General features: G+C 31.9%; 1 protein-coding gene across 1 annotated transcript in view; it reads left to right on the forward strand.

Moving 5' to 3' along the window:
* LOC143190767 (U-scoloptoxin(05)-Sm1a) overlaps nucleotides 1-16855 on the forward strand; it is a 194524-nt gene that overhangs the window by 121495 nt on the left and 56174 nt on the right. The window lies entirely within an intron of this gene.

The raw sequence follows: 16855 nt of genomic DNA on the forward strand, positions 1-16855 counted from the left end.
TTTATATTTATATATGTTTGTTTCGCAATTGAGTACTTTTTAACCACAGAGTTTCAAAAATATTAATTCAAATATAAATTTAAATTATGCTTGAACAAGTAAAAGTTATGAATTGATAAAAATTTATCCCCTCATATATTTTTGAAATGAAGTGACACGACTCCCTGAATCGATCTGCCCTGTAAGAGGTCATGGCTGCTATTTGTTTTTCGACAAGAGCCGCGCTCAGATTAATTGGCACATAGAAAATCCGTGTTTTTTCTTCCTGGCGGGCGGAGTCTCATGCCGAGAATCTATCCGTCCACACCTGCATGCAAAACCAAATTAAACAACGACCGCAGGGCGTAAAAAATAATGCGCCCATTTTATATTCTCTTTCGAAATTTCCGTACAGCCCCCGCAACTAATTTGACAAAGTGGAAAGGGCTTGTTTACTCTGGAAATGATCTCTTTACCGTCGCAAAATGTGATCGATTGTTTCGGTTTCGCGTCAACGTTGATCGATTTCTCTAGTCAACGTGTTATTTAGTGATAAATAAATGTTAGAACATCTTTTGATCGATTGTTAGTACTATTAAGCTTTTTTATTATTTTATTGTGATTTTTTATTTTGCTATTTATATCGAAATGTAACATTTACTTCTATTACTACTTTAAATTATTTATTTCTTCTAATATTTAATTACTGTCAAAACTACTGCATTTCTTGTTCATTTATTCTTGTGCATTCTTCTGATAAAATTATATGAAGCAGATTATATGACTATATGAAGATCATAGCTTTATAGACTAATTAAAACGTCTTGTGCCTAATTAGAAAATTCGTGCGCTTTTCATTAACTGTTATTTTACAACCTCTATCCAAATCAGCATTTAAAACACTCATTTTTCTTATTTTCACCAACGAAAGTACTTCGCCAAATTACGTCAATGTTTAGTGACAGATGCTATAGACATGTAGGAAGCTACAAAATATGCATATATCCATATATCGTTATATAGATAGACATATTATAAATTTTCCACCCGGAAAACAAACAAAAATCTTGGTCTGGAGAATGTATCTTTTTGCTGAAAAATATATGGTATATATTCCTTTTCTATATTTAGAAAAATATAAATATATTATCATCGATTTTATAGATATATCGATATCTTTCAACCAGCCTAGGATACAAACGTCAATTTGTTCTATGCGAACTTGGACAATATCTTTTCGGCATTTTAATCGTGTGATCATTTTATCTGAGTCAATACAGGACTATACACTTAATTCACTTTTTATTATTATTCATTTATAATAATTTTACTTTATATTATGATATAATGACACAATTTATACGCAAAATAAATTATTTTGATGCTTTCGCGCCTTCGTTCTTTACTAAAATGTGTACTGACGTACCGAGAAATATCTTGACGTAAATTTACATCTTCAAATCTTCCTGAAGAAATGTTAAAATATATTTTTAGAAATAGTTAGTAAAATATTAGAATATTATAAAATAATTTTTCAAAATTAGTCGTCATCCCACGTGATCCATTTGAGTTCAGTAATTGAACGAAAATCTAGGAATTACAATAGTAGAAATGCAATAAAAGATCAGACGTCACTGAAACGTAACTTTATTGGAAACGTTACTTTATTTCTTATTACTTTTTTCGAATTTTTCGAATTAGTTTCGAAAAATATATATCGCTAATGTTTAAATTTTCAAAATAATTGGATCTATAAATAATGTTAAAAAAAAACTTTCTTGATCGTTATTATCAACTAAAACAGTAGTCAATTTATTCTTATATCTTGTAAGAAAACTGAAAATGCTCCATAAAGATTCAAATATTCCTTTAGGATCTAAAATAATGAGAATATCGATTACTTTGAAGTTATTTGTTCTTGTAACTATTATGGTTTGATATACGCAGTCTACCTAAATATCTTGATAAGAATCATCAGAATATCGCATGTACCTTCGTTCGCCAGTTTGCCTTTAACCAGATTTCCATGTTTCTTAGAACCCATGGACTAGGCGTGTTTTCAAAGCTTGAATCTTTCTTATCTGGAATAGTTTGTGGCTAGGGATCGTTAAGCATCTTCAACCTAGCTTTTCTAACCTTATAGCTTCACCTGTGATACTTTTGCGTCAATACAAACTAATGCTTCGAGTAACTGCAGAACTATTACCAATTAAATGTCAATAAGTCTTCAATTTTTTGATAATTAATTTGATTCCGTTTAATTGAATGGATTCAACATAGTAACTTAATCAGATTTTGGGTTTTTACAAATTCCAATAGTCTAGAACTCGGCAATTAAGCTACTGCAATTGTTTTTGGTGACCGTAAACCGTAAACTGTAAACTTATGCAAACATTCCAATAGACTGGATTTGCTCACACTGGGTAACTCAGACTATATAATTTCAGTTCGCTTTCAGTGACCCTACACCATAAGCTGCGCAGCTTGTGCTAGAAATACACCAACTAATTGTGTTTTTCAAAGCAAGAGTGTTTCCTCATTCCAAGAATTTATTGCTGGGGGACATTCAACGTCTTCGATCCATCTTTGGTTAAAACTACTAAACTAAATGGAGGAATGCTTCGTGTAACTGAAGAACGATAGCCAATTCAACGTTAATCTATCTACCTTTCCTGAGAAGTAGGTTAATTCTAGAATGAATTCAAATGGTAACAATCTTATGGTCCCAGAATCCTACCATTTTCGTGAGTCTAGGTTGAAAAACCTATTATTTTACTTCAAATCTATTTTATATTAATGGAACTTGTTGAACAGACCGCTCTGAAAACACTGATGTGTAATCTAATATAAACATATTCTAATATAAACGATGTAAACACATCATCTCACCAGACACCACACCACCTATTACTTAGATTACTCAGTGCTAAGTTAGTCATGTTGTATAACAGGTATACTCGAGTATATATTCATGTACTCACCATATTTTCTTAAACCTGAAATAGACAATATTAAAAATTCACATTAAAAGCCACATTTTAAACAATTTTACTACAATACAATAAACAAACAAAACAACATGCCCAATTAGCTCTGGTTAGTATCAAATCACCTCGTCTAAAATGATATAAATAACCGACGCAGGCAAATCTATGTATAAACCCAAATACGAATTAACTTATTTGCCGCGGAGTTTCCATTGTAACGGCAAATAAACAATCATAATGAGTGGGTTGGAAAAGGTTTTCTGAAGCCGGGAATGTCTCTGTGAATTAAAGGTTGAGTGGAGGCGAAATCAAACCCTGGAGGACGCTTAACATACACGCGGAGGGACGCGTAATGTATTCGCAAATTCTTAGCTACTAGAAATTCGATCGAAGTCTCGCGGGAATAATTGCGCCTCTACCATAGAATAGTTTCCGATTTTTGCTCTGCGATTGCGAAGGGCGGCAGCCTTTTGTCGGTTCGTTTTCGACATCTAGATTAGATTTCTCACCTGGATTGCGTGAGAATTCGTTCTTCGGTAACTTTTATATCGAGCGAAAAAAATCCCAAATCGATACAAATTTATTCAGGACTTGTCATTAACATAACTGATTTCTGCTCTCATTACTCATTTCCGGGAATTAAAACGGTCGAGATTTAAATATTTTTCCGCTAGAATCACCACATTTAGTCAAAATTAAAGAACTGTACTAGTTAGATGGAATATATTCCCAACTCAGCCTAAGATTAAACAGATTAATTTATCAGTCAATAATAAACCCTATTTGGCCCTATGAAGCACAATAATACGGCAATACTACGTCTAAATCATCTAACCAACTAGTAACATATAGTCTATCCAAACTAACAGTGAACTTACATCATCTAAATTGATGACGTCAAAACGGTGCAATGTTGCCACATTTAACGTTGACATTTTACACAATTTAGTTTATTTTAGCTTCGATATATAACAATCTATTACCTATAAATAAAATAATGAAGAAAAATTGTCATAAAATATAATTTATTACAGTAGATCTAATGCATATATTATCGAAGAACTCAAAACACATTCAATTAAACAGCCACAATAGTTTGTAAATTCAGCAACGAAAGAAGCGTGTTTTCTTGTCAAATCATTCTAATATCACTGCTACTATTCCGTTAATACCTGTATACATTTTTCTTGATAAAATTAGTTTTAATCACTTCATTCTCTCTAACGAATTTACCATATCCAACGAATCTAACGAATATACCATATATATATATCAATGTACATAAATCTTCAATATTCTACAATACGATTTTCTACAGTTATCCTTTATTAATTATATACTCACCTTTAGTTGTTTCTACTCTTAGCGTTCTACGTTAATATTGTCTGATATCATAATCCCACATACAGAAAGTTTAATTAACTCAATCCACTGTTCAAGTCCATAACAATAGTTAATTTAAAATCTAACACTAGTTCACAAATTTACCATTTGTGAATGGCTTCTTCTGTGTGTTTGATTGAGTTCATCCGAACCGAAGGATGTTATTATAAAGAGTGTATTGCTTCCCACATTCAGTACTTTCCTGTATACCTTTCTTAGCCTGCATATCTATTGAGGAACTCTGTAGCAATATCTACTCTGTATCTTTTTTCAGGCCTATTTCTAAAAAGTAAATTACATAAAACACAATTAAATATTTCTATAATATGGTATCTTCAAAACTTATTTTATTTTTTGGAAGTCAATCCAGACTATTCATTACAGCTGCAATACAATAAAATTATTTCCAGTAAGAACCCCAGCAGCTTAATATTTAATAGTATTAATACTTGCCTCTCTAACGCATATTACTGGTAAGGACGCGCCCCCATCACTTTGTTTCTGTTCGAAGTTTGGTTATAGGCGTAATATGTTAGTTAAAGTAAAATATTAAGCAGCTAATTGAAATTTATCAAAACACACAAAGCGCCAAAAGAACTTTTGCCGGTTGATAACCTCTTATGCTTAATGTTTTGAAGAATTTTGCAGACATTAGACAACCGAACGACTTTTGAAGGCTCATTCGATGTTACATCTTATCAGACAGCATTTTATCTCTTTTTAACTGGAATAAAATAACAAGGAAAATATTGCCTGCCACTAAAACCAATAACAAACAATTACAAACTGAAATAGGCAATACATTATATATACATCTTGATGACGTTAAGTTCCCTGCTACTTTGGATAGACCATATTCTGTTCTGATTACTTATACAAATTGTAGGAATTAATACGGCAGAGATTTAAATATTTTCCGCTAGAATCACCGCATTTAGACTTGTAATAAATAAAGACACAAATATAAATCTCATGTGCCATGGAGGATCCAAATTTATTAGGATCTCTTCATATAACCATATACGAATATATATATATATATATATATATATATATACTGAACAATTACACACAATACAATACGATTGTCTACAGTACTATATTAATTATATACTCAGCTTTAGTTGTTTCTACTCTCGGGATTGTATCTTAGTAAGTATTGTCTGATATCATAATCCCACATGCAAAAAGTTTATTTAACACAAGCCACTGTTCAAGTCAATCAGCAATAGTTAATTTAAAATCTAACACTAGTTCACAAATTTACCATTTGTCAATGCCTTCTTCTGTGTGTGTTTGATTGAGTTCATCCGAACCGAAGGGTGTTATTATAAAGAGTATATTGCTTCCGTCCCACATTCACTACTTTCCTGTACCTTTCTTGGCCTGCATATCCATTGAGGAATATGTTACACTCTGTAGCAATATCTACTGTGTATCTTTTTTCGGACCTATTTCTAAAAAGTAAATTATATAAAACACAATTAAACATTCTATAAGATGGTATCTTTAAAACTTATTTTATTTTTTGGAAGCCAATCCCAGACTATTCATTACAGCTGCAACACAATAAAATTATTTCCAGCAAGAACCCCAGCAGCTTAATATTTAATAGTATTAATACTTGCCTCTCTAACGCATATTGCTGGTAAGGACGCGCCCCCATTACCTAGTTTCTGTTCGAAGTTTGGTTAGAGGCGTAATATGTTAGTTAGAGTAAAATATTAACCAGCTAATTGAAATTTATCAAAAAAAGCAAAGCGCCAAAATAACTTTTGCCGGTTGATAACCTCTTATGCTTAATGTTTTGAAGAATTTTACAGACATTAGGCAACCGAACGACTTTTGAAGGCTCATTCGATGTTATATCTTATCAGACAGCATTTTGTCTCTTTTTAACTGGAATAAAATAAGAAGGAAAATATTACCTGGCATTAAAAGCAATAACAAGCGTAAGTTCCCTGCTACTTTGGATAGACCATAACTGATTTCTGTTCTGATTACTTTCACAAATTGTAGGAATTAAAACGGCAGAGATTTAAATATTTTTCGCTAGAATCACCGCATTTAGACTTTAGTAATAAATAAAGACCGAAATATAAATCTTCTGTGCCATGGAGGATCCAAATTTATTAGGATCTCTTCATATAACCATATACGAATGTACCGTGTCTGATCAATCGGCGAGGAATTACGTGACTGTAGGCCATTAAATTCGCGAACCGAGAGGGTGCGGCTTAATATTTCCTGTAGATTTTATTGCGTCGTATTGTTTTAGTATGTTTAATTGCGCCGTATTCGTTAATTCTAATATATTGCCACCGTTTGCTATTTGCTGATATTAAGACGTGGCGGCGTGTAATATTAATTACCGGAATATATCGTTGCTGAGAATCTTTGTCTACAGTGCCAACCACTCTACATACGTTACAATTTTTAGTCTCTATGTTCTTTAGATTCAGTCAAATTATTCGCCATTAACTTGTACCTAAAGCAAACAGGATTTTTCATTAAGGGCGTCTGGCAAATAGTATAGTATTATAACTAACCTACAACTGTAAATTTATATATAATATTATCAAGACTGAAATGGTACTTGGAAATATTTAGTTACTTTCCTAAAAGTTTTTGATAAATATTTTTTATTATTTTTTTAATTAACTACATCGTACATTTGATTAGTACAATCTTAATTTACAAATTGATGTATTACTATGATTCTATTATATGTTTTCATTTTGAGAATCGTTTGATTTCGACGTCATCGTGCAGCTCTTCGTTGGTACGTAAACATTGACAATAAATCGTAAATCTTTGTTTTGGCAGCATTGGGTTACTATTTTAGAGCAACCAAGATCCTAATTGGCTATATGATTAACAGATAAACTAGTCTCTTTCATCTCAAGTTGTTCTGTAAAAAGGCATCGACATCCATCCCAATAGTAGACTAACTAGCAAATTCTAGTTAGATCGAAGATATTTTCAACTTAAGCTAAGATCAAAGAGATGCATGTATCTAGCAAGTTATTCAATATTCGCTGAAAAATATGAAAGAAAATTTCAAAATCGAAACAACCTAGAGCAATAAATCTATAAAGCGTTCCAGAAATTGAGAAAAAACTCACACAAACTTGTATAATGTATATGTGGTACTATTAATTTAAACTTAAGTTAGTCTAATTTAATTTTAATTGCGGAAATACATATGGTGTTTATCTCGCACTTGTTTTTTTTATGAATTTATCCAAGAACAAATGAACAATATTTTATAATATGTATTACTTAAGGCTATACTAGTTTATCTAATAAAGGATGTTATATTTAAAAAACGATCATTTACGAACAAATATATAAGAAGGCGCTATGTTATTAAGAATTATATCTTCATTACCTAGAGATACCAGAATAGACTTCAGAAGCAACAACTATACCTATACACAATATTTTAGTAGAAAAAACTTACGTCAAGTGAATAATTCAATTCTTTAAGCCATTTTAAGTTCAAGCTTTAAAAGAAAACTATTGTTTTATAAGAAAAATTGCAGTGAAACAATACTGGATTTGAATAAGATTTTTCTAGGTAGCCCAGACTAGATAGCCTATTTTTATTTAGAATATTCTATAAATAAACAAAACGTTTGATGATCTATCAGAGAACAACAGAGAACACTACGGAAGTCTAATCCTACATTTCCTCGCAAAATTCTGTTGATGACCGGAGGGGAAAAATTTCAAAACAAAAATTCGTTACTTACCTTCAAAAGCCCCAGGATTTTAATAACGACATTTTAACTTTCAATTATTAATTTTAATTATGGATATATCTGCTAGAAAACTACCAGCGAAAAATATCGGTACTTAAAAAAATAATAATAAAAACTTACTTCTTAAATTAAATTTTGAAAAAATCTAATAAAACGATATATTTTTAAAAATATCGATATATCGATTTATCAATATTTTTTTCGGAAACCCTAGTACGGTTCAAGATATCGATTACATGATTGTATAACAGCAAATGGAAAATGTTTGGATAGTATTTTATTGAAAAATAAAATCATATTCTAAAAAAGAATTTTACTGCTCTGAAACCAAAAATATTTTTTGCATTATGTCAAAAAAACCGAAACAACTTTCATGCCAGCTAAATAACAGGAAATCGAACGAGCCGAAACAGTCAGCGCCTGGCGCTCCTGAATTTATTATGCTGCCGGTGACTGATTCCAGTCGGTCGACTCGGTTACGGAGCTATTCGAAAGTGATCCAGGGCTTCCGATGCCGATTCCGGGGCCTTTGGAGATTTCTCATTGTTCGGTCAAAAACAGGGCACCGACGCCCACAATGAGACGGGTATCGGAAGATTTAGTGTCACCGCTGGCACGACAATATACTCCATATTTCGCATATCCCACCGTAAACAAAATAAGGATAAAATTTTAATGACAGTTTTGAATAATGCAAACCCGTCTAATTATTATAAATTTTAATAAGTCAAAGTGATCTGAAGCCTATTTCTTGTAAAGTAGACGATATGTTGTGAAAATATGTCTTATGTTTGAAAATATTTGACATGACTTTATTTTTCTGGTAACCCTTTTTACATATCTTTTTTATCATACCATAAAAGACACGTTTGTTGAATGAAAAACTTTTTCAGTAAAATCATGTGCAATATCAAGAGAATACAACAGCAATAGAACATCCTATTCTGAATTTTCCACATATAATTTACATTCAGGCAATTTACGGATTCCTTGTTGAAATAATCAGACAAGCCACGATATTGTCATATACTGGAACACATATGGTTAGCATGGTTGCATAAGCGTCATATAGCCTTTAATCTCCTTCAGTCGCCCTTTTCTTCAAATTGAAGTAAAATAGTAAAACAATAATGAAATAAGTACAAAAAAATTACACATACTGAAGAGTGAGGCCTATCAATGAGGTTTCAACATAAAGATGGTTACAAATTTACTCGATTCGATTTAATACACAGCATCTCCATATGCTGTAAATTCTTTAAAATTAATCTAAAGACCTGATACATTTTCATATCTCTTGTAATATGGATGTTATAACGACCAAGCATTGTAATATTGCAAAGCCATTTATCATTTTCCTACTTATATAACATTCAATTTTCTTTCAATATTCGGCGTAATCTCAATAGATAATCTCCCACAAGACAATTAACACCCTTTTATTAATGGAGTAATTTTAACGTAAGTTACTCGCAATCAACAGTCGGCAGAATGTTTTCTTGAATTAAAAAGGAGAAGTAGTAAAACTTTATTGAAATGGCGTGTTGTTTTAGCGAAGCGCCAGCTCCAGCAATTTTAATAACCTTTAAGTTTGATTTTTTTAAAATGTATGTACTTTAAATTAAAAAATTATATATAATAAAAAAAGTTTTTATGGCAGAACTTTGAGGTAAATATTATTACGAAGTTATCTGACGCAATAAGTTCGAACTTGGAATTTTAATGGATGCAGCATTTTCCAATTCATTATTGTTATTAAAACTTTTAAAAATAGTGATTTTGGGTCAATACTAAAGTTATATACATGAAAGGAGGAAGAAATATATATGTCTGTTATACTATTTGACTATTCAGTGCCATGTACTCTATGCATAAACTGAAACTCTTATATGTTCAGCATTAGTTGCTAGTTGATAAAGGTGCGTCTTGACAAAGTTTATAAATCACTGACACACAGATAGCGCTACTAAAATTAAATCCATATGGTTAGGGCTACACCCTCAAAAGATTTGTGTATAAATTTGACAGCTGTCGGATCATTAGTTTGTGAATTATAGCATTTTGAGTAAAGCAACTTTTGTTATTGTAAAAAAATGGATAAAAAGAAATTTCGCGTGTTAATAAAATATTGCCTTTTGAAAGCAAAAAGTACATGCCCCATGAAAATTAACGATCAAGGATTGCTATGCTAAGTTTATACGTGGTGAAATGAGAACCGAGGATGGTGAACACAGTGGACGCCCAAAACATGGCTCCATCATTTCATTCCGAAGTTCAATCGACAGTCATCTGAGTGTACTGAACACGATGAACCCGCTCCAAGGCCTGGGAAAATGCAACATTCGAATGGCAAGGTTATACCGCCTATATTTTGGGATGCGCATGGAATGATTTTCATTGACTAGCTTGAAAAAGGAAGGATCATCAACAGCGACTATTACATAGCGTTATTGGGCCGTTTGAAGGACGAAATCGCCGAAAGACACCCGCATTTAAAGAAAAAGAAAGTGCTGCTTCACCAAATAATGCATAGTGTTATAAGTCAGTGAGAATGACAGCAATAATCCATGAATTGGGTTTCGAATTGCTTCTTCATCCACCGTATTCTCCACATTTTGAACAGAATGATCGCTGGGAAAAAATTTTCGTCAAATGAAGAGGTGATCGCCGAAACGGAGGCCTATTAGCAAAGGACAAATCGTACTAAAAAAATGGTGTCGAAAAGTTGGAGGGTCGCTATAATCAGGGTATCACCCTTTAAGGGAATTATGTTGAATAAAAAATATAGTTTTGCTAAAAGAATGTGTTTTAGTATGGTAGGCCGGGGCCTTTTTAATTGACCTGTTAGTTACCTTCTCGTAGCGATCAATACAAAATTATTAACATTTTTCTTAATTAGTCGAGCAAGTGATGAAAAATATATCACGCATCCAGTATACCAACTAAATTTGATGGCTGTGGATTACCATTGGTTAGTTCAGATCAATAGAGATCAGATTCTGGCTTCCAAGATACCAAAACAGTCCAATTTCTTCCAATTTTTTATGACTATTTAAGCAACTATATCGAATATGTATATGCAAATTCACGCACCTGATAAATGTTCTCTGTATTTATGTTTTGGTTTGTTTGTCTCATTGCAATACTGGCAATGAATTTTGTAGAATCCTCAACCTTCTAATTATAGTTTTGTTTTTGTTATTAGAAGGTACTAATTTTTCCATTTATGCTGTTCAATTGTAGCATTTTTTCCAATATGGTATTTGTTAAGAATTATGCTTCTTTGTCCATGGTTCCCTTTTTATGTGGTAAGCGGATCACGTTTCACAATAGCTACAGGATGGGAGCTCTGATAAGGAATTCCTCTAAAAGAATATTTTTTAAAACAATAAATTATAAAACTCCCATATCCCCTGTCATAACTTACTTATGTTACTATTCTAGCCAACACGTAACTTAAACCTTCTAAACGCCAAAACAAATCCCGAAACCAACATTAAGATTTGCCTTTATGAGATGCCTTGCAGTATTTTAAGTATTCAAAACAATTTCTTCAATTTATTTTCTCCGTAAGCCCAAATAACAAGAGTGCCATACCCATCTGAGACCTCACGGTGGCTAATAACAAATTCAATTCAAATTCATAACAATATTCAATGAAAAGAAATTTCCAAATATAGGCTTGTACTAGTTGTATAGTTATTCTTTAAAATATGTATAACACGAGTACAGCTTGATATGACAGCAATTTATTTATAACTCCACATGACCTCCTTTTAATACCATGCAGTTTAGTCATTTTCCATTTTTTTATTACTTCCAAATAATAGATTAGTTTGTTCCAATGATGAGCTTATCACACACATCTCTAAGCACACTGACATTTCTTCAGATATGGAAACTGTCACAAATAGTCATAACGGGTTAAAACTGAAGAATATGCCCTATGGTCACTACACATGTTTGTAACTGCGTAATGTCTTGACGGAAAAACTTTTTTTTTATCAAATGCAATAGATCTTGCTCCAATAATATTCACCGGTAATTGTTTAATCTTAATCAAGATATTCAATTCTGTTTTCATTGTTCCTTGTCATGGTGTATTTTTATGTATCTATGTTTCGTCAATAGATATGAAATGGTGCAAAAACTCATTCGGATTATTGAACATCCCCAACCAATGTGGTATCTATGACATGATAATTTTATATTCAAATTTATTTCTATCATTTATATTCAGGTAAAATGTGACATGCCTGCTCACTTGAGATTCCTACAGCATCAGCCATTTCACGTGCTATCATTTCCCAATCGCCATATATCACTCCAGGGATTTTATGAACGATTTCTGGCCACTTTTTTACATTTTCTAGAATTTCACTATTTTTTGTTGTGACGGTCCGATAAAACTGTCGACTGATTTAAGTGGAAAATAGTGATCATAGCTCTCATCCAAATGGATGAAACGATACACAAAAGCTTTAAAAATAAAATATTTTTTTGTATATACGCATTATGACCTTATGACCTTGAAACTTATTCTAGAGATTGTTATATTTCACTCTATGTGTCTATTAATCAGTTCGAATGACAGTATGTGTTTGAGACTACGCACTTCATTGTCATCGCGCACATGTAACTGTTTGGCAAGTACATTAGTATTCACTAATTTAGAAATTAATTTTAATTAAAACATTAAATTTTGCTTGTATTGTTACGAAAAATAAAACATTAAAATGATGTTGAATATTTAATTCTACTGTTGACGGCTATAAAACAAAATCGTAACATTATTGTGTTGATAAATACAAATAAATTTTAAACCACTTGACATAATTCTACTAAAACACGCAGAATATATTTATTCACAGATTGACTAACATCTGTTGGCTACTAAACGGTGCGGTATACTTTGAGTGGGGAAATATTTAGTTTAGACAAACTAAACGTTCGGCTTTGTTTATTGTTGTTGGCCCTTTGGCAATAATTGCTGGCGACTTAACCGTAATAATCCGAGCCTAACCTTTCACTCAGGTTTCGCCCAATTCTATTTGATTAACGAGCGCTGGCTCCTGGTGGACAAGAGCCACATTTTCCTGAATTTAATTTGGACAGTTCTCGATTGACCGACCAGTGCTCCATCGTCGCGACTTATAGGCATAATATCGAAATCCAGAGAGAAATTTAATTAGGACTAAAGTTGATTAATGTAACTTGAATAATTTCATGGGGCGTAACATTTTTCCGCCTTCGTCATATTCGATTCTTGTCGTCAGAAATCTTTTGTTTATTAATTTAATTTATCTCTCGCTTTCCACCACGTTGTCGTTCCCGATTTTCCCCAGCTGAATATAAATGTTCCCTTTGTAATTTCTCCGGACATATTCGACCTCCGAAATCTTCAGAAAGTAATTTTCAAATTTTCCGGTGTTGATCTTAATAATTTTAATAATCCACTAGTTATAGGAATAATCATCTGATAACACTATTATTACAGTACCAAAACTGTTATAGTTGCAATCTTCGTGAACAAATATTAACTTATTCATAGCATTGCTTGTAACTATTATACTTAAGATCGATTTCTTCTGGGACGAATTTTTTTTACTTCTTCCTGCTCATAAATAGTCAGTTTCGAATTATATTCCGGATATTTAATTTTTTAATCTCTGTGTGGTATTGTGTAAACTGTAGTGTAAAATATAACAATAAACAACAATCAAAATAGTCAAAGCCAGTAACCAGGAGGGTAAAATCTGATGTCTTTTAAACTAGTTTGTCACTTGCCAGTCGGTAGGTTTCATGTAGACAGCAATGGATCGGATTCCAAAATGGAAGTTACAGTATAAGAAACTCCATATATATTTAAATTTCGGCCTACTGTAATATTATTTCCAACAAAAGAAAATCACCTGTTAACGAATTCTATTATTTAATATTACACAAGCATACAAATTTGATAAAAGTTGAAAAATTATGGCACAAATCATACTTTGATTTTTCTGTAATAAACACTATCGAGCCATCGGTAGCTAAAATTATGTAACGCGTGCAAAGAACAAAGTTTTTAATGTATACTTTTCATTTTCAGTGTCAACGTTATGTAGAGAACAGAAAGATCATGTAGGTGATTCCTTTTTCTTCATGAATGTCCTGAATTCAAATTGTCGGTGTGAATACAATAACATGGCACAGTATAATATCCGATCATTAGCGTCGAAGCCAGTTTCCTGTACGATCCATTACTAATTTATCTAGGTACAAGTGCAAAAAATGCCTTAAGACCTTCATTTTCATTACCAGTGGACAATAAAAGCGATTTTGTTATGGAAAAATCAAAGAAGAAATATTTGTCGGACCTAATATTCGAAAACAAATGGCAGATGCAAAATTCACAAAACGTAAAAAAATGTTGTTCACAACTTTCTCGGTAACCACAAACTATCGGATTACAAGCACGTAATCGACAATTTGTTTCAATATTGCCGCAAAATTGAAGCTCGAATATCTCTCAAAATAGATTTTCTTCATTCACATATTGATTTTTTTTACACAAAAGTTGGATTACACGAGACCGGCTACACTAAGATATTGAGCTGAAATCATGATGAATAATTACCACACAGAAGCAGTTCAACCTCTTTCCACTTCAAATTTATACTTTTTATTTTAAAAAATGACCATTACTGGTCAAAAATTATAAAATAATGAATGTATTGAATATTTCGTATAACTAGAACCAATTTTAAAAATCGGGCTGCTGAATGATTTTGAGATCCCCAATGTATCATATAAAGAGCTTTTGGTTGTTCAGACCTAAAATCGCGTATACTTGTGATATTTTAGAAATATTTTTTTCTGACATATCAAAACATATCAGACAGTGGTGAGTGCTGAGGGTAGTGTAGGGTACTTCCAACTAAAGTACACATCGTTTCTCAGCCGCCATAAATCAACCAACACGAAAAAAAAGTTTTATCAAAACAAAGTTTAGACAAAATAATTTGTACAACACACTAATATGCTGCAATAAAAGATTCTCTGGTAGTTAATATTGAAATTTGATGGTATTCGCGCCATCTGGTTGTTCACTTTTGAATTAGTAGTACGTAAATTATTTACAGGTCACACGACTTCAATATTGTAAATACAAATACAATATAAACTACAGGAATATTTAATTAAAAAATATTACAACATAAAAACATAACAACATATTTAATGTAGGTGCTTAATATACATATCTTGAGAAAAATTGATATTAGAAAGATTAATCAAAATATTCTCCTTCATTTTATTCAAAGACCGATTTTTATTTGGCAACTATCCAATAATTTTCGTACTTGTTCAGAATTCGAACTGCAAAAGCGTATCCTTCACAATTTGACAAATAGACTACAACTTGCTGATCTCGCCATATGTACAGCAAGATTATATGACCACCAATATTCTGCTTGAATATGAGTCTTGATATGGACAGCTCCCTGGACCATGGATTTTTACGCTTGGGATTATAGTAGCTTTTTTCCATCAAATTTTGTTGCCATAACACTATTTTTATTATCATCTTGCCATATAGTGACCATTGGGTGTATTGGTCCCATTCTGAAACATCCATCTCTCATCTAAATATATAAAATGAAATAGTAAATCTTTCTTCATTTTATTCTATGCTTATAAAAATTTTTCTTTTAAAAACAATATCTGGAAGTTCAATTAGACCTCTTCGTTACTTTTCAAACTAACAGTTTCCTCTTAAATAATTGTATTAAATCATTCGGTTTTTTCTCGGTAAATTCAGGATTATATTTTCCATTTTTTTGAGATATTTCAGTACATTCAGTGTAGCTGCAACATTTAAAAAAATATTTTCAATAAAAATCGCAGCAAATTAATATTTAACAGTAAAAATGCTTACCCCTGTAATGAATTTTACTGGCAAGAGGGGGTTCTATTATCTCATTTCTATTCAAAGTAACTGATTAGAGACGGAATCTGTTCTGCCTGGCTTCAGAATTTTCCATCAAACAAGCCAAGCATTAAAACAATGTTTGCCGATTTATAACCTCTAATTATTTTGAGGAATTTTACATACCTTTGACAACCGGGCGACTTTGGCAGGCTAGTTCGGTTACACGTTCGACAGCATCGTTTCTCTTTTTAACTGGAATTAACTAGAAATGGAAAGGAAAATATGTTATGATTCTAAAACTAATTTACAAATTGCGACTTTATACAATTGTATTGCCTACATTAAACATTTTGATGACGTATCTTCAAAACTTATTTGGATAAACTATATACTGTTTATTTGTGACATTTAAAAAAAATAAATGAAAAACACTTTCTTAATGTTTGATTTTGTAGTCAGGAAATTTGAAATCATTGATGCCGAACGACAATATTTCACGAGCGTCTACGTAAATCACATCGCCAAACTATTTTTATCAATTTCCATCATTTTAAAAGTTATTTCCCACGGCGACGCCACAGGCCACCAAACGGCTTTCGGACGGGGTTATAAGTTTGGCCACATTTATTTTCATTTCGGGGAACATTTGTTTCCTTTTTCATGCACCGCATTCCATTGTTTGTATACCGTAATCGAACATTTTAAAAAATAACCGAAATAAATTATAAATAATTAATTTTGCGAATAACATAGGAGTTGTAGTTGTACCGGGACCAGAATAATACCCTCAACAGTCGTCCAATGTTATATAATTAATGGTTTATTAATGT

The sequence above is a fragment of the Rhynchophorus ferrugineus genome, unplaced genomic scaffold (assembly GCF_030347505.1).
Source record: "Rhynchophorus ferrugineus isolate W39M unplaced genomic scaffold, kcgeb_rfMv2 rfM2, whole genome shotgun sequence".
NCBI classification, from domain to species: domain Eukaryota; kingdom Metazoa; phylum Arthropoda; class Insecta; order Coleoptera; family Curculionidae; genus Rhynchophorus; species Rhynchophorus ferrugineus.